We start from the raw sequence: 16678 nt of genomic DNA, 5'->3' as shown, positions 1-16678 counted from the left end.
CCTTTTACTTCCAGGGATTTTTCGAATGTCACGAAGACTGCCTTCCCTCCTGGCACAGCATTGAGCAGGCATGCATGGCCAGAGAGAGTGAGCCTTCATGAGAAGAGATGCTGTTGCTGATTTCTTATTGGTAGGGTATGAGCCTTGAGTGCTTTCTCTAGGGATGGGGGTGAATCTCTATTCATCTATTCACCCCTCTTTTATCCACATCAATACTCTCATTGATTGATTTACTCACTCACTCAACAAATACAGACTATGAGCCTGTTAGCTGTTTGAATTTGGACATACTATTTAACCTCTCTGTGCCTGAATTTCCTCCTGTGACATTTGAGGACTAAGGGGTTGTGTAGTCTTCCCCTAATTGGAGGGCTAGGTGTTGGTGATCTCAACTAAAATGGCATCAGTGGGATCGATAGAAGTGCACAAATTAGTGAGAAATTGAGAACCTTGAACAGGTAGCAGGAAGACTGACCATTTCTCTACACTGGGGAGCTGACCACGTCCAGTGTGGAGAATGGGTGGGGCAGCATTTCAGTATCTGAAAATGGTTGACAAAAAGATGCACCTCACAAGAATGTTTAGAGAATCTAATGTGGTAGCATCATGAAAACACTTTTGGAAGTAAAAAAGGCTTTTAAAATACCATCTCGTGGTGATAATACTGAACAAAATGATGCAACAAGTCTCTGAATTCTTTAAGGGTACCACTTTGTAGGCAATAAATCCCCTCTCTTTAACTCTGACTTTTGTAAACTGAGGATCCAAGCTTTTTACTTTATGTCCCTCTCAAATTGTTGTGACCTGAGCAAAAGGCAGTGATTCAAGATGAGGTCAGTAACAGTGGTCTTTAAACACCTTGTCTAGCAGTGCTGCCTAAGACTGCATCCAGGTTTAGTGGCCTCATCACCTTGGATTTGTATTAACCTGTAGCCAAGCCCTTCAGACTTTCATCATATGAATGGCTTCAGAGCCAGGATTTGAAGCAGCTGTTCACAAAGGCACACTACTGAACAGACTAGACATGCTAATAGAGATAGAAAGAAATCAAGGGAAGCATAAAAATTGAGCCAGGGGATTTTTCACATTGGTTAAAAGTGGGTTCTGAGTTTCCTAACCACCCAAGCAAAGAAGATAACACAATAGAGTGCCAAGAGTCCCAGTATCAATATAAGTCCAAACTAGTTCCTTAGAAAAAGTAGAAATTTTTCTATGTTTAGGTCTGGAAAATTTCTCCTATACAAATGGACACAACAGTAAAATATCATATTTTTTGTTTTCTGTTTTTCTGAGACAGAGCGCCCACTCTGTCGCCCAGGCTGGAGTGCAGTGGCACGTCTCGGCTCATTGCAACATCCGCCTCCTGGGTTCAAGTGATTCTCCTGCCTCAGCCTACCAAGTAGCTGGGACTACAGGTGCCCACCAACACAACTGGCTAATTTTTGTATTTTTAGTAGAGACAGGGTTTCACCATGTTGGCCAGGCTGGTCTCGAACTCCTGACCTCAAGTGATCCGCCCACCTCAACCTCTCAAAGTGCTAGGATTACAGGTATGAGCCACTGCGCTCAGCCAGTAAGGCACTATGTTTAACCCTCTGTTATTCACAGACATTTTGGAAAGGATAATATTCAGTGCTGTCAAGGCTGTAGTAAAACTGGAATACGCAGATGGCTGATGATGTAATTTATTAGCACAACCCTTCCCCAAAGCATTTTTAAAATACATAGGAAGCCATAAAGTACTCATATTTTTGATCTATTAATTCCAAGGAAATAATCTACAATAAGAAAAGCTAAATGTGAGGCTACTAATGAGAGTGAAAAATTTGAAACAACATAAAAGTCTAATGATAGGAAACTGTCTAAAAACATGATAGCATATATACACCCTGTAGAAATTATGAAATAGCCATTAAAAATGATGGTAACAAAAACTGTGTCACAACACAGAAAATGCTTATGTTAAATGAAATAGCAGATCTCAATCTATGTTTATGTTATATAACAGAATTATTTATAAAAATACAGGAATAAACAGGTAATGTGGTAAAATGAAAGTGGATATTCATTAGGGTATTGGGATTGTGGGTAGAACAAAAAGAGTTTGTATATTTATGTACTAAATCAACTTTTTTTTTTGCAAATAGAAAAGGATTTCCTTGTTGAAATAACAGTGAAAGTTCAAGATAATCTCGGAAGAAGCACCTAAAATCTACCAGAATGTTATGCTGGGTTTTTTTTTCTTTCTTTCCTTTTTAAAAAAATAAATCATTCCCTATTTTCTATAAACAATATGTAGATAATTAAAGAAAGCAGCATTGTTTTGTTTGGTTGCTAAGTCTTATGATTACTTAATTTAAGAGACTGGGCTAAGTTCTGAAATCTTTCTAAGTGTTTATCCAAATGGTATCCTACATAACATCTGTAAAGCAACACAGGCCAAGCCCCTGATGCCTGGCCCTAGGTTAAGGTACCAGGGGTTGCTGACTATATTCTAGAGATGTGCCAGAAGGCCCCTGGGGAATGACTGGCCTTCTGGAGCCATTTGTTCTACCCCTGTGAGGCAATAACATGTACAATCAGTGTGTTTAGAATTCTATGCACTGTGATCTTGAGGAATTATCAAGCCATAGCATGGGGCCTGGGAATTCACGGATCAATCTATGACTCCCTTCATTCCTGATGTTTTTTACTTATTCTTTTTGAGTAATGTATAGATCAATACATGCAGTTTTAGAATCTGTGTGACCAGCATCAACCTCCGCTGAGTTACCTAAGACAGAACAGGAGGGTCCTCCCTGACTCCTCTCTTCCTAACACTGCACAACCCCTACTGATTCTGCCTTCAGGACGTCTCCCGAACTTAGCCCCTTCTCTCTATCTGCCCTTACCCCCAATGCTGCACTAGTCCACTGTGATCTCTCGCTGCTTGGACCACAGAAACATTCTTCTAACTGGTTTCCCTGCCACCAGTCTTGTTGCCTCACCAGTGGGATTTGTTTTTTAAATTTTTTTCAGACAGGGTCTCTCGCTCTGTTGACCAGGCTGGAGTAGTAGTGCTATCCTAGCTCACTGCAGCCTTGAATTCCTGGGCTCAAGAGATCCTCCTGCCTCAGCCTCCAGAGAAGCTAGGACTATAGGTACATGCACCACACCCGGCCTCAGCAGCAGGATCTTTCTAAAATGCCAATGTGATCATTCACTTCCTCATTGAAAATGCCGGGTGTCTTCTCGCTGCCCACTCTGAATAAAAATCCAGGCTCCTAAGGCTGGTCCATGAGGCCCTCTGTGATCAACTCCCACCCAGCTGCCCAGCCTAAAATCCAGCCACTCCCCAGAGCTCCAGGCTCATGTTGCTCCCACATCCACAATGCTGTTCCCTGTGCCTGGAATGCCAAGGCCATACTGTTTCCGCTCACCCCCAAGGAACTCCCTAGCTTTCTCGGAGCCTCTCCCACTTGCCCTGAGGCCCTTCCCATGCAACCTTAGCTGCCTCCTTTCTCTGTTTTCCTAGTGAATTGGGAAACAGTGGTATACAGTGGTTAGGCACACAGGCTTCGAAGTCAGGCTCACCCACGTTCCAATCCTGGCTCAGGCACGGTGCTAACCACTTTACGTGTATTATCTCAGTTGATCATCACAATCCAGTGCCAGGTTCCACTGCTATTCCCTCGGTATAGATGAGTAAACTGAAGCTTAGAGAGGCTAAGCAACCTGCACAAAGCCACACAGCTCAGATGCAGACCTACGATTTGAATGCATCCAGTCCGACTTAACACTCTACCACCACGATGTTACGGTTTTCTGGATGAATGAAAATGTCCCCAAGCTTCTCATTCCTTCCTTTAACAGCAACCTTTATTTCTTTTATGTCATATTCCTGCATTTACACATTGGGTGTGTTTGAGGAATGAAATGATTTCTCGTTCTCATCGACTCTTCAGTGAAGATTTATCTTCTCTTCTTTTCACGCTGACCCTCTTGGAAATGTCCTGGTGGCCTCTGCTATGAACAGGATCTGAGGGCCCTGCACCCAATAGGCTAAGGAAGGTGGGAAGCAGCTGAGGGGATGGTGACATCAGCAGGCAGCCCCGTGTCTCCTCCTGGATGAAATTTACCCGCATCCACTCAAGTGGCAATCTGGCAGTGAAGTGCTCCTGCTTAATAAAATGCTAATCAAAAATCATTGTTTGCATAATTGAGGTCCCCAAGTAGGTTTACTGAAGGAATGATCCAGATCATTACCTGTCTACCTAAAGGCCTCTGGCAATTCTCCATGGTCACCTGACTTAGTAGAGGTCTTTTGATTGAAACTCAGACACCACTCTTTGCTTCCATCTTTTCTCCCTAAATTTCCTTCCATGAACTCGAGGTTCTGTCCAAGTCAGACTACTTGGTGCTGCACTATTCCCTGAATGCTGCTTCCCAGGCCCATACCTCTGCACTTTCTACCCTCCACTCTCTCTCCCTCCTTACTACCTGCGCCCTCAGAGCCTATCCAGCCACCCAGCATGCACTCCGCTGCTCTATGAGCCTTTCCCCGTTACCTGACCACACCAGAGCTCGCCCTTCCTCAAACCATGATTGTACGTGCCACTTGTACATGCCACTTCCAACCTGTGACCAAGTTCTACCCTCTATCTTCATATCCTGATTCTACCCATATCCTCCTATCTCCATGCATCCCAGGACCACGGTCTTGCACCTGGATTGCTGCAATGGTCTCACTGGCCCTGCTTCCTGTCATGCCCCGTCACGACCACTTCTCCATGAAGCCTCTAGACAGAATCCAGACCCACCAGGTCCTGCCTGATTGGCCCTGCCTTTGTTCCAGCTTACCTCTCCCCTTCCTCTCCCAATTCCTGTGCTCTGGCCATACGGAATAGAACTTCTTCCAAGTTTCATGAACACACTATGTTTTGTCTTACTCTGGCCCTTCCCACAGGATGTTCTCATTGTCCGGAGCCCTTTCTTCACACCCTTTTTCTGCCTAATGTGTACTTATCCTCACATCTCAGCTTGTGCCTTACTTCCTCCCAGAAACTTTCCCTGAGCCACTTGTTTGGGTGACCATAGTTATGCAATCCACAGAATCTTTTTTTTTTTAATTAAAGTTGACAAACAAAATTGTGTATATTTATAGTGTACAATATGATGTTCTGAAATATGTATACATTGTGGAATAGCTAAATTGAGTTAATTAACATAAGCATTACCTCCCATACTTGTTATTTTCTGTGGTGAGAACACTTAAAATGTACCCTCTTAGCAATTTTCTTGTCTTCTTGTTTCTTTTTTCTTTTTTTGAGGCAGAGTCTCACTCGTCACCCAGGCTGGAGTGCAGTGGCGTGATCTCAGCTCACTGAAACCTCTGCCTCCTGGGTTCAAGTGATTCTTGTGCCTCAGCCTCCTGAGTAGCTGCGATTACAGTCATGCACCACCATGCTCAGCTAATTTTTGTATTTTTAGTAGAGATGGGGTTTTGCCATGTTGGCCAGGCTGGTCTCAAGCTCCTGGCCTCAAGTGATCCACCCATCTCTGCCTCCAAAAGTGCTGGGATTACAGGCCTGAACTACGGTGCCTGGCCAGCAATTTTCAAGAATACATTGTTATTAACTATAGTTACCATGCTGTGCAGTAGATCTCTCGAACTTACTCTTCCTGCCTAATTGAAAGTTTGTATTCTTTGACCAAATTTCTCCAACTCCGCCACCCCCATAGAATCTTTATAAATAATCAATGTTACTTAGCTTTGTAAAGTCCTTACCTAGACCTGTAAGATTCCACACAAACTAGATCTCCAGTCTCATTTTCCCCACATTCAACAAGCTGCAGCCTCAATAATCATAATAGGTTGGCTAATGGTACAAAGCTTGGATTCATTCACCAGCAGATATCTACTGAGATTGTGCTATAGGCCGGACATTTTGCTAGGCACTGAGGAACACACTGAGCAAAACAGAAACCGCCTCTGTTCAAGAAGCTTACATTCTAGTGTGAGAAGACTAAAACTAAATGAAAAAGTCAATGTATCTTCTATCAGGTAAGTGCTCCAGCGGGGAACACAAAAGCAGGGCGAGAGGAGTAAAGAAAATGGAGATGGAGGCCGGTGTGGTGGTTCACGCCTGTAATCCCAACACTTTGGGAGGCAGGCGGATCACGAAGGTCAGGATTTCGAGACCAGCCCGGACAACAAGGTGAAACCCTGTCTCTACTAAGAATATGCAAATTAGTTGGGCGTGGTGGCACATGCCTGTAATCCCAGCTACTCAGGAGGCTGAGGCAGGAGAATTGCTTGAACCTGGGAGGCGGAGGTTACAGTGAGCCGAGATCACGCCACTGCACTCTAGCCTGAGTGACAGAACAAGACTCTGTCTTAGAAAAAAGAAAGAAAGAAAGAAAGAAAATGGAGGTGGGGGTGTTATTTTGTTTGGGGCGATTAGGACTCCATGATCATGTGGCATCTGAGTGGTGACCTAAAGGAAGTGAGAGAATGAACTTTGTGGATATCTGGGGGAAGGAAACTGCAAGAAGGAATAGCCCATGGGAAGGCCCTGGGTGGGAGCTTGTCTCATTTGTTTCAGGAAGAACGAGGAGGCCCATGTGGCTGGAGCAGAGCCGGTAGGCGAGGGAGTGACAGGAGGAGAGGTTGAGGGGCTGGAGGGGTTTGCAGGGCCTTGCAGGCCTTTGTAAGCATGTCTGCCTTTACTCTTAGTGAGATGGGAAGACTTCAGAGGGCTTTAAGGAGGGGAGTGGGGAACAAGATCTGACTTACCATGCAAAAGGGTCACCCTGGCTGCTGTGTGGAGAACTGACTTAGGGGCAAGGGTGGAAGCAGGGAAACCAGTTGGAAGGCTACTGCAGCAGTCCAGGTGGGAGAGAAGGTGGCTCGGTGCATTAATTCGTTGACTGAATGAATGAAAGAATGAAAGAATCATTCCTCTTTGATTGGCCATTGAAGTTGTCTCCAGCATTGTGTTAATGCAAATAATGCTATAAGCAATATCTTTGTGTGTCATGATTTTTGTTTTTTATCCTGGATACTTTGTTTTGGGATTTCCTCCTCATAATAGTTTCTCAAAGATGGAGCTGCTTTATCCAAGGGGAGACACATTTCAGTGTTCTTAAAACACATTATAAAGTATAGGACAGCATTAACACTTTATAAAAATGTGCTAAATTGAAAAGCCACAAAAGACCTTTTGCTCTTTCTTCCATTTGAGCATCAGGTTCTTCATCTATAAAGTGGGGATTATAACACTCGCTCAGCTTATCTCACAGGCTTGTAGCAGAATCAGAGAGCCTAGAGACTGGGTACCCAGGCTTGCCTCTTGGGACTTCACCAGCCGGAAGTAGGACAAGAGTGGAGGGCAAGAGCTCAACCTCAGCAGCCTTTCACAGCCCGCTGGCTGAACGGGAGCGAGGAGTGACCAGCTGCCAGGGAGGGGCCGGAGCAGGGGCTCTGTATCTACTAACACTCCTCTCTGCCTCTCTAGTGACTCGACCTCTGGTTATCATTATTTTCTAGCCCTTTCTCTTCACTGATGGAGTTAGCCCTATATACTTCCATCCTTTCATGGATTTGCAGACGCTCCTCATTCAATCTAGTTTTGGGGCTTTTGTGGTATATTACGCTTTCCCAAGGAACATATTAGTGTAGTTGGAATATTTGGTTCTGTTTGTGAAAATTCTTTTACCTAAAAGTATCTGATGGGCAAATCTTCTCCTCCTCCTCCTCCAAAGAGAGAAAAAGGCAATCTCAAAGAAATGAGAGGCAAGGGAGTTTGTTGTGAGTAGGGGATGGGGGATGGGTGGAAGTGCTGCTGTATCACATCACATTCTGCCCAAATGCAGGTCAAGACTTTTCCCACTCTGAGCAAAGAAAGGGCTGCTGCAGATAGCACCTCCTCCTTGCAGCTGCAACAAAAACCTGTGGGAAGGGGGTTTGCCTTTTTTTTTTTTTTAAGTGTTTCTTATGGGCTGCAAATTATAAATTATTCTCTTCTCCTTTCACCAAATAATAAACTGGTCCCTGAATCTGAAAGCCCAGCACAATTTAGTTTGAGTCTCAAAATGCAGGGTCGGTTCAGCCCCGCTCAGGCTGCTCAGCTTTTAATTTCTGGAGCAAGACTCAGCAAACAGTAAAACACTTTTGTGGAGCTGTGAAAGTTGAGCTTCGCTGTTTGATAAATGAGCAGACAGGCAGGCAGCCCCTCTTTCTTTTTTTGTATGGATTCAATGAAGCCTGCCTAAAGAACGCCACATGCTGTTCTAGCTACTGATCTAACATTCCGCAACATCCCAGCCTTCCAAATTCCCTTTAATTACTCATGAATCCCACCCTTCTCTCTTTCAGCCTGGGCAGACAGAGCTGGGGGCTCCACGGGGATGGGGGTGGGAAGCAGAGCAGCTCGGGAGAACTACTCTCTCTGGGGCAGTTAGAGTTCTTCAGGTGGTGGTGGCCATGTCACTCATCTCCCCTGTCCGTTCTCCTCCCCATACACCGCACTCCTGTTGAAGGTAACCCAGCATGCAGGATACTCTTACATCATTTTGTGGGTGCAATTTTTTTAAAGAAACACGAGTTTTAAGCAAGAATTTCCGAGATGATATGTCCAAACAATTGCCCTTCTAATTTAAGATGAGGAAGGGAAAGAGTGAAAAAGGGAACTGTCAGCCACTGAGCATCACTAAGCACCATGCCCTAAATGAGGTGTTTTTATACGCGGTAGTACAATTCGTCTTAGAAATGGAGGAGGCCGGGTCCGGTGGCTCACACCTGTAATCCTAGCACTTTGGGAGGCCGAGGTGGGCGGATTGCCTGAGCTCAGGAGTTCAAGACCAGCCTGGGTAACACAGTGAAACCCCGTCTCTACTAAAATACAAAAAATTAGTCGGGCATGGTGGCGTGCACGTGTAGTCCCAGCTGCTCAGGAGGCTGAGGCAGGAGAATTGGGTGAACCTGGGAGGCGGAAGTTACAGTGAGCTGAGATCGTGCCACCCTACTCCAGCCTGGGTGACAGAGCGAGACTCCATCTAAAGAAAGAAAGAAAGAAAGAAAGAGAGAAAGAGAGAAAGAAAGAGAGAGAGAGAAAGAACGAAAGAAAGAAAGAAAGAAAGAAAGAAAGAAAGAAAGAAAGAAAGAAAGAAAGAAAGAAAGAAAGAAAGAAAAAAAGAAAGAAAGAAAGAAAAGAAAAGAAAAGAAATAGAGAAAGAAAGAGAGAGAAAGAAACAAAGAAGAAGGAAGGAAGGAAAGAGAAAGAAAGAAAAGAAAAAGAAAAGAGGAAAGGAGGAAAGAAAGGAGGGAAGGAAGGAGAAGGGGAAGGGAGGAAGGGAAGGAGAAAGAAAGAGGAGAGAGAGAGAGAAAAAGAAAGAAAGATTACAGAAAGGAAGGAAGGAAGGAAGGAGAAAAAGAAAGAAGAAGAAAGGAAGGAAAGAAGGAAGGAAGAAAGAAAGAAAAGGAAAAAGGAAGAAAGAACGAAAGAGAAAGAAAGAAGGAAAGAAAGACAGACAGACAGGAAGGAAGGAAGGAAGGAAGGAAAAGAAAGAAAGAAAGAAAGAAAGAAAGAAAGAAAGAAAAAGAAAGAAAGAGAAAGAGAGAAAGAAAGAAAACAACAATGGAGAAGAGTATGATGATCTCACTTTACAAATGAGGAACTGGGATCTAAGGTGATTCAAGGCTGCCTTGATTCAGTCTCTGCCCAGCTGAAGAAACAGGAATCTGATTCTCCTACCTGTCATCTTCTTTACTGTGGCTGACACACGCCCACACATGCCAGAGCCAGCAAGGTGTCCCCTCATTGTGAATGACACGCCCTGCCCCACTGCCTCTCTTGGTGTTGCTTCAAGAGATACCCCCAGAGCCACCAAGGAAGGCCATTCAGTCTCATCACTCTACATAATACAGCCTTCAATTTTGACCCAAAATAATATGATCTTGATCAGCTTGATCTCCAAACTTAGTCGTCAGGCTTTTGTTTTCAAAAATTCCACCCACCCTCAGTAGGTAAAGATTTGCCATCAACAAGAAGTGATCTAAAAGAAATTCTAATGCAATGGAATCAGTAGATGTCCTTCCACACATTGAAGGAGATACACTCATGTAGAATAGAGTCAAGTATGCTGAACACAGTTTAAAAATGAGAGTTGCGGGTCTTATTTCAGGGTCATTTTAGGTGTGGGAAAAGAAGGCTTTTCGAGTAGCAAGAAATTAGAAATTTAATACAATGACAAGTTCCTGTTTTATAACCATGTATTGTGGAAATCTCATGGCGTATTTTTAAAAACACACATAAGAAACAATTCTTTGAACAAAAGAGAGAAATGATTAGGGAAAGAAGTTGGCTAAAGGGAACTAATGGTCACAAATTTAACTCTGAAAGCGGAATATTCACTTTTTTTCTTTTGACAATAAACCTAGTCTATTTTTCCGAAAAGAAAAAATAATTAAAGTGGTGATATGAATGGGGACTGTAAAACATCCTATCTCAATGCTTCCATATTAAAATGAGTGTTTGCTGGGGTCATTTTACTATACTGACATAACTTTTACCTATTCAACAATTTTTATGGCACTTCCTGGGTGCCAGGAACTGGGGAATGAAAGGGTTAGGGAATGCTACAGATTCCACCGGAAATTCCCTAAGAGAATTTGCAAAATTTCTATAAGAAATTCATACTGAGTGCAATGAGACAGAAGTGAAATTTCAAATCATGCATACGGATTGATGAAGGATTCCTTGAAAAGCCCCAGGGCTGGAAAGGTAACAGTGAATCTGTTGCCCCTTGAGGGGTACCACGGATGGCAATAACAAGAATTCCAAAAATCCGTATGTGAACCCCTCATTGTCCTCAGGGTGACTGGATATGTGTCACATGTACATGAGAGAAGACAGTCATCACACACTGATTTAGTTAGAATGAGGTGAGTTACATAAGATACAGGTTAAGTCAAAAATGGAATAATTCTGAAGATGATAATAAGAGAGGGCGAGGGTGGTGATGGCAGCATGTGTGTGATGTAGGACATTTTTAGAACAATTGTTCTCAAAATTGTTCAGAAAGAAGAGCACCTAGAAAGGCTGGAACACTGATATGGTAGTGATAATATATTAAAAACATGATGTGTTCAAGTCATGAAATGTTGCTATAATAAACTGAAGTCCTAACTAACAAGCATTGAGTGTTTATATTTATCAGGCTCTGTGCTAAGTAGCCCTTTTACAGTCATTATCTCAACAGTTCTCCAGGTGATTGATTGCTATCAATATTCCATTTTACAGATGAGGAAACTGAGGCTCAGGGCTGTTAGGAAATTATCTGAGCTCACACAGCCGCTAAGTGGTACAATCAGGATTCAAATTCAAACCCAAACAGTTTGACTTCAGAGTTTTACATGGCACTACACACACATACACACACACACACACACACACATACAAAAACACCTTTAAAAACCTGGTGTGAAATCAGGCATTCTGACATGGACACCCCACAGCAGATTAAAAAAAATTAAGAAAAATATATGCAAGAATTAAAAGTAGAAGGAAAGTCTATGTACATGTTTTTTTCCCTTTGATAACTAGGAAAAAGACCATCTTTGAAGAATCCTAAAGATGCCTCAAGAGTGCCCTCATCTTCTACTGTGTCAGTTCAGGGGTGTGCGAGTGACCCCAGGTCAGGGTGGGAGGTGGGTGGGCAGACTGGTGGGACTAGAAGAGGGCCAACATGTAAATGAGGGGGTCTCCATCCTCCTCTCCAATGCAGGTAAGTGCAGCTGATGAAGCACAGGTCCCCAGAACACACTTGGCTTTTTTTCGCCATTGCTCAAGGATGGTCAGCAAGGAGAAAGGAGCCAAATCTTCAAGGATGAGCCACCCACAACCCAAACTGCCAATTACCCATGTCCTCACTAGAAAAATGCAGGCTCTAAATAAATTCAATTCATACAAGCACATCTGTCACCCCAGCTTCCCTTTCTCCAGTCTCTCTACCTCTTACTGGTATCTCTTCCCCACTCTCAGCCCCACCACTGGATCCAGTGTGGGTGAGGGGGAGACCTGCCACTAAATGTAGGAAATGGGGAAAACCACTCAGTCCCTCTGAGCTTTAATTTCCTCATCTGGAAAGTGAAGGGATAGCATCAACTGATCTCTAAGTCTCCTTAATAGATTAAACTCATACATACTGAAGTGTTAGTAAGTGATAAGTATTAATGAATGAACTTATCCTGTTCTAGTTGCATTTTTACAGATTTAAAGGAGTGGAATTCAGGGATTTAAGACATCATTAAGCCTTTATTTTGGAAGGTATATTTTCGAGGCCAAATGGCCTCTCCACATATTCAAATTACACTATATCACAACTATCTAGTGCCTATCCATAAGCCAGCCTTTTCCTGAAAAGTTCAGTAAATTCCTGACCATGAATCATGTCACCCTCCACAGTCTTTAGTGATCACATTGTACCACCTACGTTACTTCCCATGAGCTCATAATTCAAGAGAACAACCTATACTCTTCCAGGATCCTGAGTTCCATTTCATAGCTGTAGCATATACAATGATACATGGATGTGTGAAATGCCCTTATGTGGATAAAATGGCTAGTTGCCTACTCCTTCCCCACTAAACCCTAATTATTTTTTTCCCTTTCATCCTTAGTCCAAGATAAATAAATCCTAATTATTTATTTAAATTAAAAAAACTTTAAGAGATGGGCTCTCACTGTGTTGCCCAGGCTGGACTCAAACTCAGGGGCTCAAGCAATCCTCTCACCTCAGCCTCCTGCCTGAAGAGCTGGGACTATAAACCTGCACCATTGCACCTGGCTCAAACCATTGTTTTTATTCTAGGATAGAGTGGACCACATTTTCTTGCCTTCCTGATAGCCAAAGGCGGACAATGAGATGTAAGGGAAAATCACTGGGCTGGGTCCTGGGAAAGAGTCTAAAGAGGGCTGACTGAACTGGGAGCTTTGACTTTTCTCCCCTCACCCCATGTTTTTCTACTTCTTTCCTGGAAGATAGTCTTTGGAGTCTAGCAGTCATTTTGGACCATGAGGTGATATAGAAACTGGAAGCCATCTACTAAAAAGGGCAGAGCACAAAGACAGAAAGAACCTGGGTCTCTGATGCTCTTATAGAGCTGCCCAACTACAGCTGGGTTACCTTCTTCTAGACTTAGTTTATGTAAGAAAAGTAAGACCACTAATTTATTTAAGCCACTATTGAGGAATGGGGAGGGACACCTTTCCCCACAGCCCCAATTTCTATAATAACTCAGAGACCTTCTGGTTTCCACCCAGGATCTACTTTATAGAGAACGCTCCAGTGTTTAGCTCCTTTGTATTATCAGAAATCCGATATTGACAACATAGGCCCTGGAGCCAACTACCTCATCTTTAAATGGGAATAAAAACAGCATTTTGACTTCCAGTTTCTGGTTCTGTATATAAGAAGCTTTGAAGTCACCACTTCATCCTAACGAGTAAAAAGCAAAACAAACTGAAAAATCAACAATTCTTCTTGGGTCCCTAAGAGAGGGGAGGACACAGAGCAAACTACTGCCCCCAAGATTGGAGAGACAGGCAAATATAGGGAGTCGTGGCTTCCTGGAGCAGAGACTCAGGAGTGGGAACTGCCTCAGGAGCCAGTGCTGGGGTAGGAACACCTGAATTGTAATTGATGAGTTGTGAAGGCTTAATGCAGACAAGGCTGAGAGTTAAAAATAACTCCAGGGAGGCCCAATCATAGAGGAACCCACACAATATTGAGAGATGTACCTCTAGGAGTGTGACCAGATTCCCACAGTAAATATCAGAGCAAAAGTCCCTCATGCTTCCGGCAGGCGGGGGAAGAAAAGGGCCCATTTTGAAATATGCCGGAGCACTCTGTTCTTCTTAACAAGGCCTGCTTTCAGGAGAAGCTAGTTAACCAGAGCCTAATCTGCTGAGGTATTATCAGAGCCTAACTGACTTGGGAGAAGGGAAATACCCAACTCCAGTCAGCTCTAGCCTTCCATGCAGAGAAGGAAATAACCGAACACCAGTCACCTCTAATATTCCATGTGAAAGAAGGGAAATATTCAATTCTAGCCAACTTTAGCCATCCTATGACATCTAAGAGGGAGGGAAAAAATTGAGAAACACTTGTAGCAAAGTTCACAGTCCAGAGGCATAGGCTCACTAAAGGATTGAGACTTAATCACAGGACAATAGATTGCTTCCCCGCCACCACATGCCTTACCATCACATGACTAAAGGTGATTTACAGCAATTCCTTTCTTACCTGGCCCATCATGTTCAGCCACCAAGAAAAAATTACAAGGCATGCTAAAACACAATTTAAAGAAACAGCAAGCATCAGAACCAGACAAGGCAAGGATGTTGGAATTTGACCAGGAATTTAAAACAACTGTGATCAATTTGCTAAGGGCTCTAATTGATAGATTAGACAGCATGTAAGAACAGATGGGCCATGTGAGCAGAGAGAGAAATTCTGAGAAAGAACCAAAAAGAAATGCTAGAGATCAAAAACACTGTAACAGAAATGAAGAGTGACTTTGATGGATTTGTAGGTGACTAGACACAGCTGAAGAAAGACTCTCTGAGTTTGCGTATATATCAACAGAAACATCAAAAACTAAAAAGTGAAGAGAATAAACACTGAAAAACAGAACAGAACATCCAAGGACTATGGGGCAACTACAAAAGATGTAAATACACATAATAAGAATATCAGACAGAGAGAAAAGAAGCAAAGAAATATGTGAAACAAAAATGACTGAGAATTTTCCCAAATTAATGTCAGACACCAAATCACAGATTAAAAAAGCTAAGAGAACACCAAGCAGGATAAATGTCAAATAACAAACAACAAAAAACCGAGTCACAGGAAAACTACATCAAGGTATATCATTTTCAAACTATAGAAAATCAAAGATAAAGAAAAACATCCTGAAAAAAGCCAGAGAGAAAAACAACCCAGTTACCTATACAGGACAAAGATAAGACTATCTTTTGACTTCTGCTTGGAAATCATGTAAACAAGAAGAGGGTGAAATGAAATATTTAAAGTATTGAGAGGAAAAAAACCTACCAACCTAGGTTTCTGTACACTGAGAAATTATCCTTCAAAACTGAAGTAGTAGTAGAGACTATCTCAGACAAACAAAAATTAAGGGAATTTGTTTTCAGTAAACCTGACTTGCAAGAAATGTTAAAAGAAATTCTTTAAGGAGAAGGAAATTGATATAGGTCAGAAACTCAGATCTACACAAAGAAAGGAAGAGGACTGACGAAGGAATAAGTGAAGTAAAATAAAAACTTATTTTTCTTGTTTTTTAATGGATCTAACAGATGACAGTGATTCAAAATAATAATGGCAACAAAATATTTTATTATATGTGTATATCAATTAAAACACATATGTAAGTATGTGTGTATGTGACTTTTTACAGAGGGCTCCAAAGTTAAGATTTTCTCATTATAAGGTGCTCACCCTTCTTGTGAAGTGGTATAGTGTTATTTGAAAGTGGGCTTGCATTAGTTGTAAATATATATTGCAAATTCTAGATGGCCATTTAAAAGATTTTTTATGTTAAAGTATAACTGATCTGCTAATAAAGGAGAAAAAAATGGAATGATATGAAATGCTCAATTAAAACCACAAAGGGCAGCAGAAGAGTGGAAGACAAAAATAGTAACAAATAACAAGGGTAACAAATAGAAAACAGTAACAAATATGGTAAATATTAATCCAATTTTATCAATAATCACTTTGAAGATCATGGTCTAAATGCATCAATTAAAAGACAAAGATTGCCTGAGCAGTTCAAAAAACAAGACCCAACTATATGTTGTCTATAAGAAACCCACTTTAAATATAAAGACCCATATAGATTAAAAGTAAATGAATGGAAAAAATATATACTATGATAATACTAATCAAAAGAAACAGGAATAACTATATTAATTTCATATGGAGCATACTTCAAAGCAAAGAAAGTTATCAAGGATAAAGAAGGGCATTATATAATTATAAAGGTATCAATCTCCAAGAAGACACAACAATTCTTAATATACATGTGCCTGGGCTGGGCGCGGTGGCTCAAGCCTGTAATCCCAGCACTTTGGGAGGCCGAGACGGGCGGATCACGAGGTCAGGAGTTCGAGACCATCCTGGCTAACACGGTGAAACCCCGTCTCTACTAAAAAATATGAAAAAAACTAGCCGGGCGAGGTGGCGGGCGCCTGTAGTCCCGGCTACTCGGGAGGCTGAGGCAGGAGAATGGCGTAAAAATCCGGGAGGCGGAGCTTGCAGTGAGCTGAGATCCGGCCACTGCACTCCAGCCTGGGCGACACAGCGAGACTCCGTCTCAAAAAAAAAAAAAAAAAAAAAATATATATATATATATATATATACATGTGCCTAACAACAGAGCATTAGACTACATGAAGCCAAAACTAATAGAACTGCAAAGAAAACTTGATGAATCCAGTATCATAGTTGGAAACGTCAATACCCCTCTATCAGAAATGGAAATCAGTAAGGCAGAAGATCAGTAAGGACATGAATCAATTAAATATAATTGATATTAATAGACTACTTAATCCAAAATAGCAGAATATATATTCTCAAACTTACATGGGACATTCATCAAGATAGATCACATTCTGGG

The 16678-nt window shown here is 42.2% G+C and overlaps 1 protein-coding gene and 1 long non-coding RNA gene across 3 annotated transcripts in view; one reads left to right on the top strand and one right to left on the bottom strand.

Moving 5' to 3' along the window:
• The window catches only part of RFX4 (regulatory factor X4), a 179358-nt gene that overhangs the window by 81033 nt on the left and 81647 nt on the right, over positions 1 to 16678 (bottom strand).
• Positions 15 to 2337, top strand: LOC107001002 (uncharacterized). The gene is made up of 2 exons (XR_003720791.2): positions 15 to 130; positions 2148 to 2337. It is a non-coding gene; the product is annotated as an uncharacterized LOC107001002 (long non-coding RNA).

The sequence above is a fragment of the Macaca mulatta genome, chromosome 11, assembly GCF_049350105.2.
Source record: "Macaca mulatta isolate MMU2019108-1 chromosome 11, T2T-MMU8v2.0, whole genome shotgun sequence".
Lineage (NCBI taxonomy): Eukaryota > Metazoa > Chordata > Mammalia > Primates > Cercopithecidae > Macaca > Macaca mulatta.
The sequence above is the reverse complement of the archived record's forward strand: the minus strand, read 5'-3'. Positions and strand labels throughout refer to the sequence as shown.